The sequence below is a fragment of the Mesoplodon bidens genome (genome assembly GCF_964165515.1).
Source record: "Mesoplodon bidens genome assembly, chromosome: 20".
Taxonomy (NCBI): domain Eukaryota; kingdom Metazoa; phylum Chordata; class Mammalia; order Artiodactyla; family Ziphiidae; genus Mesoplodon; species Mesoplodon bidens.
The window spans coordinates 18,372,275-18,386,410 of NC_138181.1; the positions used below are offsets into that span (position 1 = coordinate 18,372,275).

The 14,136-nt window shown below is 40.5% G+C and overlaps 1 protein-coding gene and 1 pseudogene across 8 annotated transcripts in view; both read right to left on the reverse strand.

Moving 5' to 3' along the window:
• RBPMS (RNA binding protein, mRNA processing factor) overlaps positions 1-14,136 on the reverse strand; it is a 192,131-nt gene that overhangs the window by 139,165 nt on the left and 38,830 nt on the right. The window lies entirely within an intron of this gene.
• Positions 6,477-8,536, reverse strand: LOC308608104 (MAD2L1-binding protein-like; annotated as a pseudogene). Its single transcript has 2 exons — positions 8,439-8,536; positions 6,477-7,497 (listed from the first exon to the last, which is right to left on the reverse strand). The product of its transcript is annotated as an MAD2L1-binding protein-like (transcript).

Below are 14,136 nucleotides of genomic sequence, written 5' to 3' on the forward strand. Positions count from 1 at the left end.
GAATCTGGTCTCCAGCCTAAGCAGTGATGCTCCTGCAGTCAATCTCCCTGAGGCCCAGTCTCTCCCTGTGTGAGGTGCGGTGACAGTGCTGGCATCTGTGTCCTCCTGAGAGGAGGTGGTATGTGAGGACAGGCTTCGTGACCTGCGGAGAACTAAAGGCGGAGGGGAAAAGGGGACATGATTTAGGTTGCTTCAGGATATGAAAATATGAGACTAAGTCAGAAGAGGACAATCATGTTAGAGAATCCTAGTATTTTAACTAAAAATCCAAGTTTATAAATGCTATGAAGTTTTTTTTTTTGCCTGTCACATTTTCCTTTCTCTTACTTTCTTTTCTTTCATTCAATGAGGCTCAGCAAAGCATTTAAGGAATAGATACCAGAGTGGCAAACTGTTCAAAAGTCTGAGAATGTGGAGTCAGCACTGACCTAAATGCTGTTTCTCCCGTAAAAGGTAACTATCATTCTTCTCCAGTGTTCCTAGCTGAGTGAACAAATATGCCAAACCCCCAGATTTCTAATCCTGACTTCAACTTCAGGGGCAGGGCAGGCTTGATAAACAGAATAGAGAGAAAAGCTGCTTCCAGTGAATATGGCCTCACAAAGCTTTGATGAATTGGATAAAGAGAAGAAATAAAGGATATACAGAGTTGTATAATACTTAAAAAATACTGCCAAGCAGTTTACCACATGCAGAATTTAATCCCAACTCCAACCAGATCAACTAGGTCCTATTTCTGTCTCCATTTTATAGATGAGAAAACTGAGGCTCAGAAAGCTTAAGTAACTTGTAATAAAACTACAAGGTGATAGAGCCAAGACCTGATTCTCCTGAGTCCAAGACCTCTAATCCATTATACCCATTTCTACCTACTGTTCTATGTACTTTTCCAAATTCTTACCAATTCCTACCAGTCACCCTTTCTTTTTCATGCACCGCTGCTTCCATTTCAAATAATTCTATACTTGATAGATAAGGTGTCTTGAATTTGAGAGGCAACACAGTAAAGACGGTAAAGAATGGAAAGGCAGCTGGTTTTAAGACTAGTACTGAACACAGTGGTAGAGCTAATCCTCATGCCAATGGTAAAAGGGGCACAGGGGCCAAACACCAGGAGTACACCACCTCACAAGTACCCTGCCATCTTCCACCAAGAACATCACGCTGAACGTTTTTAAAAAACGCGCAAGTGACTTCACACATCCTTAATGTTACAGCATTAAGATAACGTGAAAAATACCAACTCTTCTAATACTTTACTGACATACAAGCTAATCCATTAATGTCTAATATTCTAATTAACATGAATTATACAAAAATGATCCAGAACTAGAAAACAGATTTTTTTAATGTTTCATTCTGAATTTAACAATGGACACTATAGTTGTAAAAACCATCTCAGGGCTTCCCTGGGGGCGCAGTGGTTGAGAGTCCGCCTGCCGATGCAGGGGACACGGGTTCGTGCCCCAGTTCGGGAAGATCCCACATGCCGGGGAGCGGCTGAGCCCGTGAGCCATGGCCGCTGAGCCTGCGCGTCCGGAGCCTGTGCTCTGCAGCGGGAGAGGCCACAGCAGTGAGAGGCCTGCGTACCGCATTAAAAAAAAAAAAATCCCAATTTTTGTTTGTTTGCTTTTCATGCCAACACCCTCTTACTTCTAACAGCGTATGTATTCTCAGAGAAAATCAGGAACACTGAAAGACCAGGCTCTAGATTTCTGAGGCAAGAACAAAACGAACTAAGAGGCTTTATAAGTCTACTGTTTTGATCAGGGAACTTTCCATAATTAATCAACTAACAAAAACATGTAATCACAAATGAAGTACATGACAGCTATATTAACAGCATTGTTTTAAAATTCCCTAAATAGATTAACAGATACACACTACTGTATATAAAATAAACTACAAGGACCTACTGTATAACACAGGGTACTATATATTCAATACCTTGTAAAAACCTATAATGGAAAAGAATCTGAAAAAGAATATATACGTATAACTGAATCACTTTGCTATATATCTGAAACTAACACTGTCAATCTCTAATTTAAAATCTTTTTAATTAAAAAAAATCCCCAAATAAATGCTAAATAACATTTTTTAAAGGGAGGTAGATCTACATTGCTGATATAGAAAGATGTCAAACATACAAAAACATGATGCAGGTGCAATTTTGTATACTGACAAAATAAAGCTCTAAAAGTATTTATTTCAAAGCTAGTTAGATGAAGGACTTTTATACTTTCTAATCTTTACTGAATTTAGTTTTTAAACCATATGCTTTTTTTTTAATAACAATTTGTCCTTACAAAGTCTTTCCTAAATTAAGAATTAGAGATCCTTCTCTACACGTGAAGATTTGTAAGGAAATGTTTTTCAGGGATACCCAAGACTGGTGATTTATAGATCCCAATGGCTGTATAACAGAGGTGGGTCTTCTTTTTCTTTTTTTGGCTTCACTGTACGGGGATCTTACTTCCCTGACCTGGGACAGAACCCCATGCCCTCTGGATCGCCAGGGAATTCCCGGGTCTTTTTTTCTTTTGGTAAATATTGATAATGATGGGTATTCAATGTTAACAAAACACTGCACTTAATATTACACACTTTAGTAGCAATGGCCGGTTTTCTACAGTATCTATTCTTCCCATTTTACAAAGTAATATATTTTTAAAATTTATTTATTTTTGGCTGCGTTGGGTCTTCGTTGCTGCGCTCAGGCTTTCTCTGGTTGCGGCGAGCGGGGGCTACTCTTCGTTGCAGTGCTCGGGCTTCTCACTGCAGTGGCTTCTCTTGTTGCAGAGCATGGGCTCTAGAGCGCAGGCTTCAGGAGTTGCAGCACACAGGCTCAGTAATTGTGGCTCACGGGCTCTAGAGCACAGGCTCAGTAGGTGTGGTGCACAGACTTAGCTGCTCTGCGACATGTGGAATCTTCCGAGACCAGGGCTCGAACTCGTGTCCCCTGCACTGTCAGGTGGATTTTTAACCACTGCGCCACCAGGGAAGTCCCAAAGTAATGTATTTTAGCTCGGTACACGATTTGCCAAACTCCCTTGCTGGTTAAGGTTGTATTTCTAAGGTCTGCGCATGGTGTGGGCAGAAGCAATGCCTGCAGGTTCTAAGTTGTGCCCATAAAGGGAGCATATCGTTCCTCTTTTCTGTTGCAGAGAAGGTATGATGGTGAGAACTGGAGCAGCCATCTTAGACCATAAGATAAAAGCTACCTGTTGAAGATGGCAGAACAACAAAATAGAGTCCCCGATGAATACGGACCAACCACACAGACCATGGACCACTTTTCAGGTTTTCATGTGAGAGAAATAAATGTCTATTATGTTCAAGCCACGTGACTCTGTTTTTCGTTGCTGCAATGTCATACTGTGTGCATGTGGGCATACACACACATCCACTCATGCTATAAATATCTCATGTTAAAAACAAACTTATTAAAAAATAATCTACCTGTGTTAAATCTTAAGATAGAAAACAGAAGCAGAAGAACCTAAGGTATCTTGGTTTCTTCCTTAACCTCTTTGGTTTTTGAGCAGCAAGTCTGAAACAGAACAGCCTCACCCTCAATGATTGCTGGTCTTGATTCCTACTTGTTAAAGGAATAAAATATAAGATTTAAAATACTGAGACTACTAAAAATAAAACATACCAAGTGACCTAATGCACCTCACAGATTACACAAAAAAGAGAAAAGTGAACTAGAAGGAATCACCAAACACAAACTATAAAATCATCTTTAAAATTAATATCCCACCTCACTATGATGTGAAGCAGCAACAGAGATAAATTTATACAAAGAAACAAGGCTTACTTCAAGGTGATTTCTGCCCGTTGAGATCTAACTTTCCAAGTTACTTGTAATGTGCCACATTGGTATGTCTTAAGGAGGCAATGAAATCAGTTAACAAAATCCTCACACAAATATATTTATAGACAGACTAAAAATAAATGATAAACGTTAGAGAAAAAGAAAAATCTAAAAACCCCAATATCAGCTTCACTTCTATAGAAATCAGTTATTTTTAGGAAGTAATGAACTACTGATTTATAAATGAGTAAAAATGAAATCTGTAGTTCTTCAGAGGACATACTTCAGGAAATTAATCTCAAAATTATTCTCCTGAAGTGCTTAAATACCTATGTATATAGTTACTTTTGTCAATATGTCTGTTTCTTACAGACACAAGGATAGTAACATTTCCTCTAAAATTTTAAATTTGCCCTTCATAGAGTACATAGTTTCTGCGTACAGTATCTGTCTTATCGTTTCAAAAGCATACATTATTTTTTCAAACATTCCACATTCTCCTTTTGGTCAGGCTCTGACTGGCAAATATATGTACTAGGTGAAAAGAGGATGAAAATCTAGACATCTACTTATTTTCTACTATAAGCGTCAAGAGATTTTTCAATGGATTTTAACAGAATAAGACGTGCCAGACCGCTAGACTTTCAGGCCAATTGTAATACTAACCATGAATTCATACGAGACAACTAACCCCACAGTCCTAAGCTCAAGAGGCTCCCTTCTTTGTAAAAGAAAACTAAAATCTTAGGAACACTTAAGTTACTTAAAATTCAAGATTTTTCTACATCAGATATTCTAGAAATGACTCACTGGAAGCAAACCAGAGCAAAAGATTAAGATTTACAGGGTGGCTTTCTGTTCTTAACATGTGTTTAACAGTAGAGGCAAGTGAAAGCAGAAGTCACAAACAAAAGAAAATATTTCAGAAATCTCAAATCTTTGAAAGAGATGTTCTTTTAAAAAAACTGTTCAGGGCTTCCCTGGTGGCGCAGTGGTTGAGAGTCCGCCTGCCGATGCAGGGGACACGGGTTCGTGCCACGGTCCAGGAAGATCCCACATGCCGCGGAGCGGCTAGGCCCGTGAGCCATGGCCGCTCAGCCTGCGCGTCCGGCGCCTGTGCTCCGCAACGGGAGAGGCCACAGCAGTGAGAGGCCCGTGTACCGGGAAAAAAACAAAAACAAAACAAAAAAAACCTGTTCAATGAGGAGTCAACTGGTAGGCAAGACAACATGGCCGTTAAGAACATGGCTATGACCCAGCAATCCCACTCCTGGGCATATACCTGGAGCAAATTATAATTCAAAAATATACATGCACTCCAGGGCTTCCCTGGTGGCGCAGTGGTTACGAATCTGCCTGCCAATGCAGCGGACACGGGTTCGAGCCCTGGTCCGGGAAGATCCCACGTGCTGCAGAGCAACTAAGCCAGTGAGCCACAGCTACTGAGCCTGCACGCCTGGAGCCCACGAGCCACAGGAGAGGCCACGACAATGAGAAGCCCGCACACCGCGACGAAGAGTAGCCCCCGCTCGCCACAACTAGAGAAAGCCTGCACACAGAAACGAGGACCCAACGCAGCCAAAAATACATGGATAAATGGATAATTTTATAAAAAAAGATATATATATATATATATATATATATATATAGGCAATCCAGTGTTCATTGCAGCACTATTTACAACAGCCAGGACATGGAAGCAACCTAAATGTCCATCAACAGAGGAATGGATAAAGAAGATGTGGTACATATATACAATGGAATATTACTTGGCAATAAAAAGGAACGAAATAGTGCCATTTGCAGAGAAGTGGATAGACCTAGAGACGGTCATACAGAGTGAAGTCAGACAGAGAAAAACAAGTATCGTATAATATCGCTTATATGTGGAATCTAGAAAAGTGGGTACAAAGGGAGACACAGGTGTAGAGAACAAACTTATGGATACCAAGCGGGGAAGGTGGGGGTGGGATGAATTGGGAGATTGGGACTGGCATATATACACTACTATGTATAAGACAGATAACTAATGAGAACCTACTGTATAGCACAGGGAACTCTACTCAGTGCTCTGTGGTGACCTATACGGGAAGGAAACCTAAAAAAGAGGGGATATATGTATACATATAGCTGATTCACTTTGCTATACAGCAGAAACTAACACAACATTGTAAAGCAACTATACTCCAATAAAAATTAAAAAAAAAAAAGAAGAACATGGCATGTTTCTGCTCCATCTCATCCTCTATCTTTCTTATTCTTTTACAATTGGAAAAAGGGGTAGACCTGAAACCCAAATGAAATAGTAATATGTGAAAAATACATATAATTATGCAACCCCCACCATATTCACTTTAAACCACAATGATTTAACTATTCTTATAGTGACAAGCCAAAGGTCCTAAAGTATAGAAAGAACTCAGTTCTGCATATAACTAACATTAAAATGGTGCTTACAAATGGCTATGTAGGGATCCACAAACCCTAATCCAATTCCAAAGCCTAAAAGCTCAGAAGGCCTAAAGTTGTGTGCGATGGGGGGAGAAGGGTCGTATATGTAAATGCACTGGGTGGCAAAACATGACCTGAAATGACTAATTTTCATTTCTCCCACTTAGTGTAACTATTTGTTTCACTGGAGAAATAGTAGTCTGCTTAATTACTAGGCTCTACCTTAGACCTCACTGGGGGTATTGTGTTCAGTGGGTTATACACTGTGTTATTTTTTTTTTTAACATTAATCCATTCATTTTATATTTAAGTTCACAAGTCACATCCACATTATGTCCCTAGTAAAAATTCTGAAAGGCCACAGTAAAAAGCAGGAAAGGGTCACCTCCATAGGGATGTCTGTCTATGGGCCCATGTTTGCTTTCCAACCCCCAAAAGAAACAGCTGACCCAGCACCCTCTGGGAAAATCAGCCTTTGGTTCAAAGAGATGCTTGTTCAGTGATGATTATTACAGCCCTAGCCATACCATCAGCCCCTGGGGAAGTCTATAACGGAGGCAGGCAGCCAGGAGGAGAGAACCTTCCTCTCACCAGGAATTAACTAGCTCCAAGCAAGAGACGGGTGACTTGGTGCCAGGGGGAAAGACAATTTAGCCATTGTGTTCAGGATGAGCATTCCCATTCACTCGTGGAAGCCCTTCAGTGTCACCGGTGCCTGGAACCAAATGTAATCCTCCCAGGCTGTAGGTGGGATGGTGGGTTGGCCACAGGGTAGAGTCACAGCCAATCTGTGGCCCAGGCTGGGCACTCTGTAGTTGAGCTTGGGTCAAAACCAGTCTTCTCCACAGTCGCGGTGACCCTGTGCCATGACGATGGTGCCCATGAGTGGAGGAACCTGCAGCTCACTGAAGGCATCAGCCATGAAAATGGCTCGGAAGAGGCGGCACAAACAAGCTGCTGTGATCAGGCTCGGGTCCACGCTGTGGGGGACCAAGCGGGACAAGTCAAGTTCGTAGAACTCCTCGGGACTGAGGGCATTGCCCCCAAGGAGGATCAGCACCCGTGGTACTAGTGTCCGGGCAAAGAGACCCTCCAGGTGGCTGAGGACACTCTCCAGTTCTGCCACGGTTTGCTGGCATTTCCTGCTGCTCGCCTCAGCAGTGGCCTGAGGTTTCTTCTCCACCACGTCCTCTGCCAGAGACTGTGGCCAGGGGCTGCACTTCCGGCTCCAGGGCCGCCATCACGACCTCCTCCCCACTCTCCACGTGGTTTGAATCTGTGTTACCTTTTAAAAGCTAAAAGATTCTGAAGCACATCTGGTCCCAAGGATTTCAGAGAAGGAAGTGTGGACCTGTATCAACTCAATCATCCTTATCACAACCCTCTTGAGATAGGAGTTAATTTGCAAACGAGGTTAACTAAGGGTTAAGGAACCTACTCAAGGTCAAAAAGTTGGTAAGTGTTAAAGCTGAGATTTCAATTCAAGCCGCTCAGAGCCTGGACTGTTAACATTAATGCTATGCGGTCTTGTCTTTTCTCTTTTACAGCATCCAGATGAATGAGGTTTTGGATTTTCTAGTCATAATTACCAAAGTGATTCATGCAGGACACAAAAAAATCTTAAAAACCATATTGAGGCTTCAGGAAAAGAACAATAAGTACTGCATTTTAGGGAAAAGACTGGGCCTAGATTTACGCCTGTATTTCATAAGCCACAGCCACACAGCGCACTGCTCCACATCAGCGCTGTGGGTACAGGGCAGAGCTCGGACGGGCTGTCACAGCCATCCTCGGTCCTCAAGGAGCCATTGCCAGTGGGTGTGGAGGAAGCTGTCTAAGCACACGCTGTTTTCAATCGCCCCTACTGTCACAAGTGGATGTTTCGGGGACATTAACATCGACACGATGATTAAAGAAAAATTATGGGGGGTTAAAAAAAAAGGTCACCATTAAGAGTCATCGCATCAGTGGCGACAGCTAACGGCCAAGCTGTTTAGCCTTTCCCTGGACACCTTAATTCAGTGACTAATATCATCCCCAAAGCCATCCTGACCTTCCCTCTTCTCTCCGCAAGAAACGTAATAGGTCTCTTACTTGGTGCCCTCCCACTCTTGACAGCAGGCTCAGGCTCGGGCTCAGGCTCAGCCGGCGCCCTCAGCCCCGCTACCAAGATGGCAGCCGGAGGGGTGTCCCGCCTCCGGAAGTGCAGCTGCACACCCGACACAGCTTCCGGTGGTGAGGACTGCTCTCCGGTGCCACATGCATCAGTCGAAGGAAGAGAAAGGCAGACGGCAAACCAAGGGCCTAAGGGGCACCGTCTTTAGCAAAACAGGAAGACTTCAGGGAAGACAGCAGGAGTAAGGAGAATGTAATTAAGATGAGAAGGCTGTGACCAGCCGGCAGGGTTTACAGAAATAAGATAAATGACTGGCCGGGAGGGTTTACAGAAACAAGATACAGTGCCACCAACGCTGCATTTGGGAGCTGCCAGAGTCACAGGAAGCGAGAGGGAAGAAAACCTTCAAGGGACACAGGAGTGCTACAGAACGAAGGGCAAAAGGGAAAAAAGCGATGAGGACCTGGAAGTGCAGAGAATGCGAAAACGGAGTGTGAAGAATCTCAAGTGTTTTATTTCATTTGGGGGCTTAATTATTGCCTATATCACCAGAGGGAATATTTGGCATAGTAAAGGTCCAAAAAAGTATCGCTCAAAATTAAGTCACTACTTGCTCTTAGTTCAGTAACTTCCCATGTTTTTCTATCCAAGTTACTTGTTTCTCTATGTGTAGTCTATAGGAGGCTGATCATGTTTCTGATATGATTGTTAAGAGGATACACGAATAAATAAACACTACAGTGGAAAAACTCCCAAAACATTAGATTTTTTTTCTATTTTTGGAGGGTTCATTTTTTCCACATTTAACAGCAAGGAAACAATCTTGATACTACCTAGCGTCTGTAACAGAAAAAGGACAGAAACTAGGCATTATGATGGAAAAAGTGAAATACACCTTATCCATCTTTCTAGACTGTTCAGTCTCTGGAACATTTCCATTAATGGGCAAGAAACATCCTAGTGCACTATGTACACCTGTTATTTGTAAACTCTATGACATGAATCATGCTTTCCCCACAATCTGGCCTACTGAACTTGACTTTTTTTCTGTCAGCCTAATACCTGTGCCAAGTTTAAGGTCTGCAATTCTAGCTACACAATGTTCCACTGCTTTTTCTACCCTGGTTAAAAATTTCCCTACTGGTTTTGCTGAAAATCAAGAAGAAACAATATACCAGACCTATGAAAAGCAAGTTAAAGAACAATTTAAAATCCTAGCTTTTTAGACTACACCCGAATCTCCTATTTGTGTACACTCAGGCACTCAAAAATTATTTGATCATTATGGTTAGTGTGAAAAATTGATAATTACTATAGAAAACAAAACAAAACAAAATAACAAGCGCTGCCGAAAATGTGAAGAAATTGGAACGCTTCTTCACCGTTAGTGGGAATGCAAATTGGTGTAGCTGCTATGGAAAACAGTATGGCAGTTCCTCAAAAAATTACACATAGAATCACCGTATGATTCAACTATCCCACCTCGGGGTATATATCCAAAAGAATCGAAAACAGGATCTTATAAAGATATTTGCACACCCATGTTCATAGCAGCATAATCCACAATATATCCAGGAGGTGGAAGCCATCCAAATGCCCATCAACAAATGAGTGAACAAGCAAAACAAAATGTGGTCTATACATACAATGGAATATAATTCAGCTTTAAAAAGGAAGGAAATCCTGTCACATGCTACAACATGGATGAACCTGAGGACATTATGCTCAGTGAAATAAGCCAGTCACAAAAAGACATACTGTATGACTCCACTTATACAGGATTACCTAAAGTAGATAAGTACACAGAAACAGAAAGTAGAATGGTGGCTGCCAGGGGCTGGAGGGAGAGGGGAAATGGGGAGTTGTTTAACAGGTACAGAGTTTCAGCTTTGTAAGAAAAAAAGTTCTGGAGATCTGTTGCATAACAATGTGAATATACTTAACATTATTGAACTGTACATTTAAAAATGGTTAAGATGGCAAATTTTGTGTTTTAACCACAATTTTAAAAATTTTTAATTATATAAAAGAAGAAACAACTAGCAAGCAAGAAGCAAACTGAAGATTACCTCTACAGAAGAACTTTTTTCTTGTAACTTTCAGAATGTCAAAAGATTTCTAACAACATTCCTTTTTTGAGACGTTCACTGCAAGTCAGCCTATTTAAGGTTCTCTTAGGTCCTATTATAAAAGGTTCCTTGTAAACCATGAATCAGTACCTCCAAATCATTATGCTATCCTGAGAAAGGACTCTCAAAGGAGAAGATAATGCTTTATGAATTATCAAAACTACCTTTAACTTCTTAGAAATTGCCGATTCATGACTCCTCCAACTCGGCTGTAAGATTCGACAGGAAACATAGAAGAACACATCCTTTCCTTCTGGCTTTAGGATTAAAGTGATTTACTTTTAACTTACGCACCCATAAAGTTTATCCTCCAAACATTATTTCACATTAGTGACTGATCACAGCTCACATTAACTTCATCTAAAATTAGGTCAAAATAACCACTAGTATTACAGTATCAGAGTATGTTTGACACTTCCAAGTAAATTCAGATATTCCCCCTCTACAAACAGACATTTCAAATAAGACTGTATCTATTTCTAGCTCTGTATATAAATACAAACTTGACATAAACAGTGGCACATCTAGGCTATTTAATAATACATATCATTAATACAAAGGGAAAGAAAAACATAAAAAGGTAGAGTAGTATAGTCTGTACTTGAAATGCCTCTCCCTTCACCCCGCCATGTGTGTTAGGATAAAGAAGTAAATAATTTAATTCCAACTGCAGAAGTAAATGGTAATTCTTAATCCTCCATGAAAGGTAATCAGCTACACCTTTTTTTTTTTCCGGCCGCACCATGTGGCTTGTGGGATCTTAGTTCCCCAACCCGGGCCCTTGGCAGTGAGTGCAGAGGCCTAACCACTGGCCTGCCAGGGAATTCCAGTTACACCTTTGCTTGAATAAGTGTTTCCTCTACCAAGTCACTTAGAAGTTTCAGGTAAAATGGCGTTCTTGGCTGCTATCCTCTTCCCTACCCCTTGCAGTAATGACCACCATCAACTTCTGGTTCCACATATTGTCAGTCCACTTCACTGCACAGGTAGGACAGATGAGGCAAATCTACTTAGTTATACTCTGTATCTGATAAAGGTTATAATGACCACCCTAAAACTTGGGAAGAAGAAGGGTAAGACGAGCAGTTGGCTCAGAAATTTTACAATTATTTAGAGAACCCTGTTGATTAGTTTTTATTTTACTAAAAGCCACTAGGCTATTTATCGGCAAGGGAAGAGGAAGATGGGAATGAATACTAAGCAAATAAATATCTAAAATTGTGCTCTAAGATAAACTTCCATAATAGATAAATCATTTCCTAAGTAAAAACAACAGTTTTGTTTGTTTTTTTTGTTAAAGCACTCAGAGTTCAACACAAAATTCTTCTGAAGTGAACTTGCTTATCCAAGTGGCAGGCTTTGATAACATCAATTTTAACGTTTGACCTATAATCCCAACAACTCCAGGTCAAACTGCTACACATATCATGACCGTATAAAGGTTCATTATTTATTCAATTCAAATGTTCTTACTTATTCAAATGTTCAAGAAACCTTAAATCCCATGAGCAAGGATCTCTGCTAGTACAAAATCCAATCATATGAATTCAACACAATGAATCCATCTTTCTTTTGAAAACAAAAACACAAGCAAACCATAACTGCAGGAAAAAATGTAAGGGCACCAGCAAGCTGTGGCAACCACATATCCCAGCCTTGGAGAAGCAGGGAAGCAGGATGACATGTGCTGAGAAAGCTAATGCAGTCCTAAGTGACAGTAATGTTAGATAAAGGAATGTAATGGTGCCAACATGTTCTGCATAGAAGGGCTGTACTCAGAGCACAAAATCCCATCTGGAGACTTCCCAGAGAAGAGCAATCAGGTCAGGAAATCAACTGGAAACTATGGCATATAAAAATGGTTGAACAAAGTAGAGATGTTTATCCTGAAGGGAGAAATACAAGGCTCAGGAGAAATTCGACAGCACATTTAAAATATTTACAGCTGCCCTGTACAAGGAGTAGGTTAATTATATGTTGTCACCCAACTAGGCAGGAATAGTACTGGGCATGGAAGTCACAGTTCTAGGAGTGTAGAACCACTGAAACTGTCCCTAGTGAAATGGGCTACCTTGGAGAATAGAAAGCTCCTGGCAGCAAGAAATGTTTAAAGTGTTCAGAAAAGTGAAAAGAAAACCTGGAGTAATTACTTCTCCAAACCTCTAAACATCTTCTGGTGCCAGGAGCTTTCTATTCTCCAGGGTAGTCTGTTTTACTATGAACAGTTATTTTCTTCAAAAGAAAAATGGGGATAATTATTGGAAATAACTAAATTCCAAATAAGGACTTTAGGAAATGTCAGAAAAATTGTTGCTCCTTCCCTATATTTATCCATATTCCAAATGTTTTTTCTATCTTGAATCAATATATTGCTGACTTAAATAATCTAACCAAAGGTTGTTTTTCTCCCAGTCACCAACTTACCTTTGAAACCTCTTCAAGATTATTCCTGATATACAGTCTTCCCTAACGCATCACTCCACCACCACAACCACACAACCACACACACAGACTGTGCACATATCCCCATTGGTTGCTGTCTCTTTAATCTGTGTATATCATCAACACAGTACTCATTGTCCCATAAGGATTATTGACATGAACAGAATTCCAAGTTACAGCAAAGACTCTGAATTTAGAAAGTCATGTACCATAAAGTACTAGTACTACTCAATTAGAAAGGTCTATGAAATTTATGAAAGAATTAAGTAAATCAAAAAGTGATGCACCTTATATCCAGAGAAAACCATAATTCGAAAGGACACACGTGCCCTGCAGATACATGTTCACTGCAGCAGTATTTACAATAGCCAAGACATGGAAGCAACCTAAATGTCCATCGACAGATGAATGGAAAGAGAAGATGTGGTACGTACACCTACACACACACACACAAACACACGGATACTACTCAGCCATAAAAAAGAATGGAATAATGCCATTTGCAGCAACATGGATGGATCTAGAGATTATACTAAGTTAAGTTAGTCAGACAGAGATAGACAAATATCATATGGTATCACTTACATGTGGAATCTAAAAAAAGATACAAATTAACTTATTTACAAAATGACTTACAGACATAGAAAACAAACTTACAGTTACCATAGGGGAAAGGTGGGAGGGATGGATAAATTAGGAATTTGGGAGTAACATATACACGCTATTATATATAAAACAGATAAACAAGGACCTACTATATAGCACAGGGAACTATACTCAATATTTTGCAATAACCTACACGGGGAAAGAATCTGAAAAAGAATACGTGTGTCTATATAATTATATGTATAAAACAATCACTGTGCTGTATACCTGAAGCTAACAGAACACTGCACATCGACTATACTTCAATAAAAAAATTATTTTTAAAAAAGCAATGCACCTAAAAAGACGGCCAGAGAGCATGTGTTCCAACTTGGCGCCTTCACAAGGAGTTAGCAACCACTTGGATGGTATGGATATGTGTCTTCTTTGGACATGTGTCCTTTAGAAACATGTTTTAGGATCTTCTTCATTTTCAGCCTTGCTTAGATTGTAAATTCCTCAAGGACAGAGAGGTCTTCCTTTCCCTGTCCCACAAAAGCCCTCCTTAGAGGCTGGTTAAATGAAATTCCATA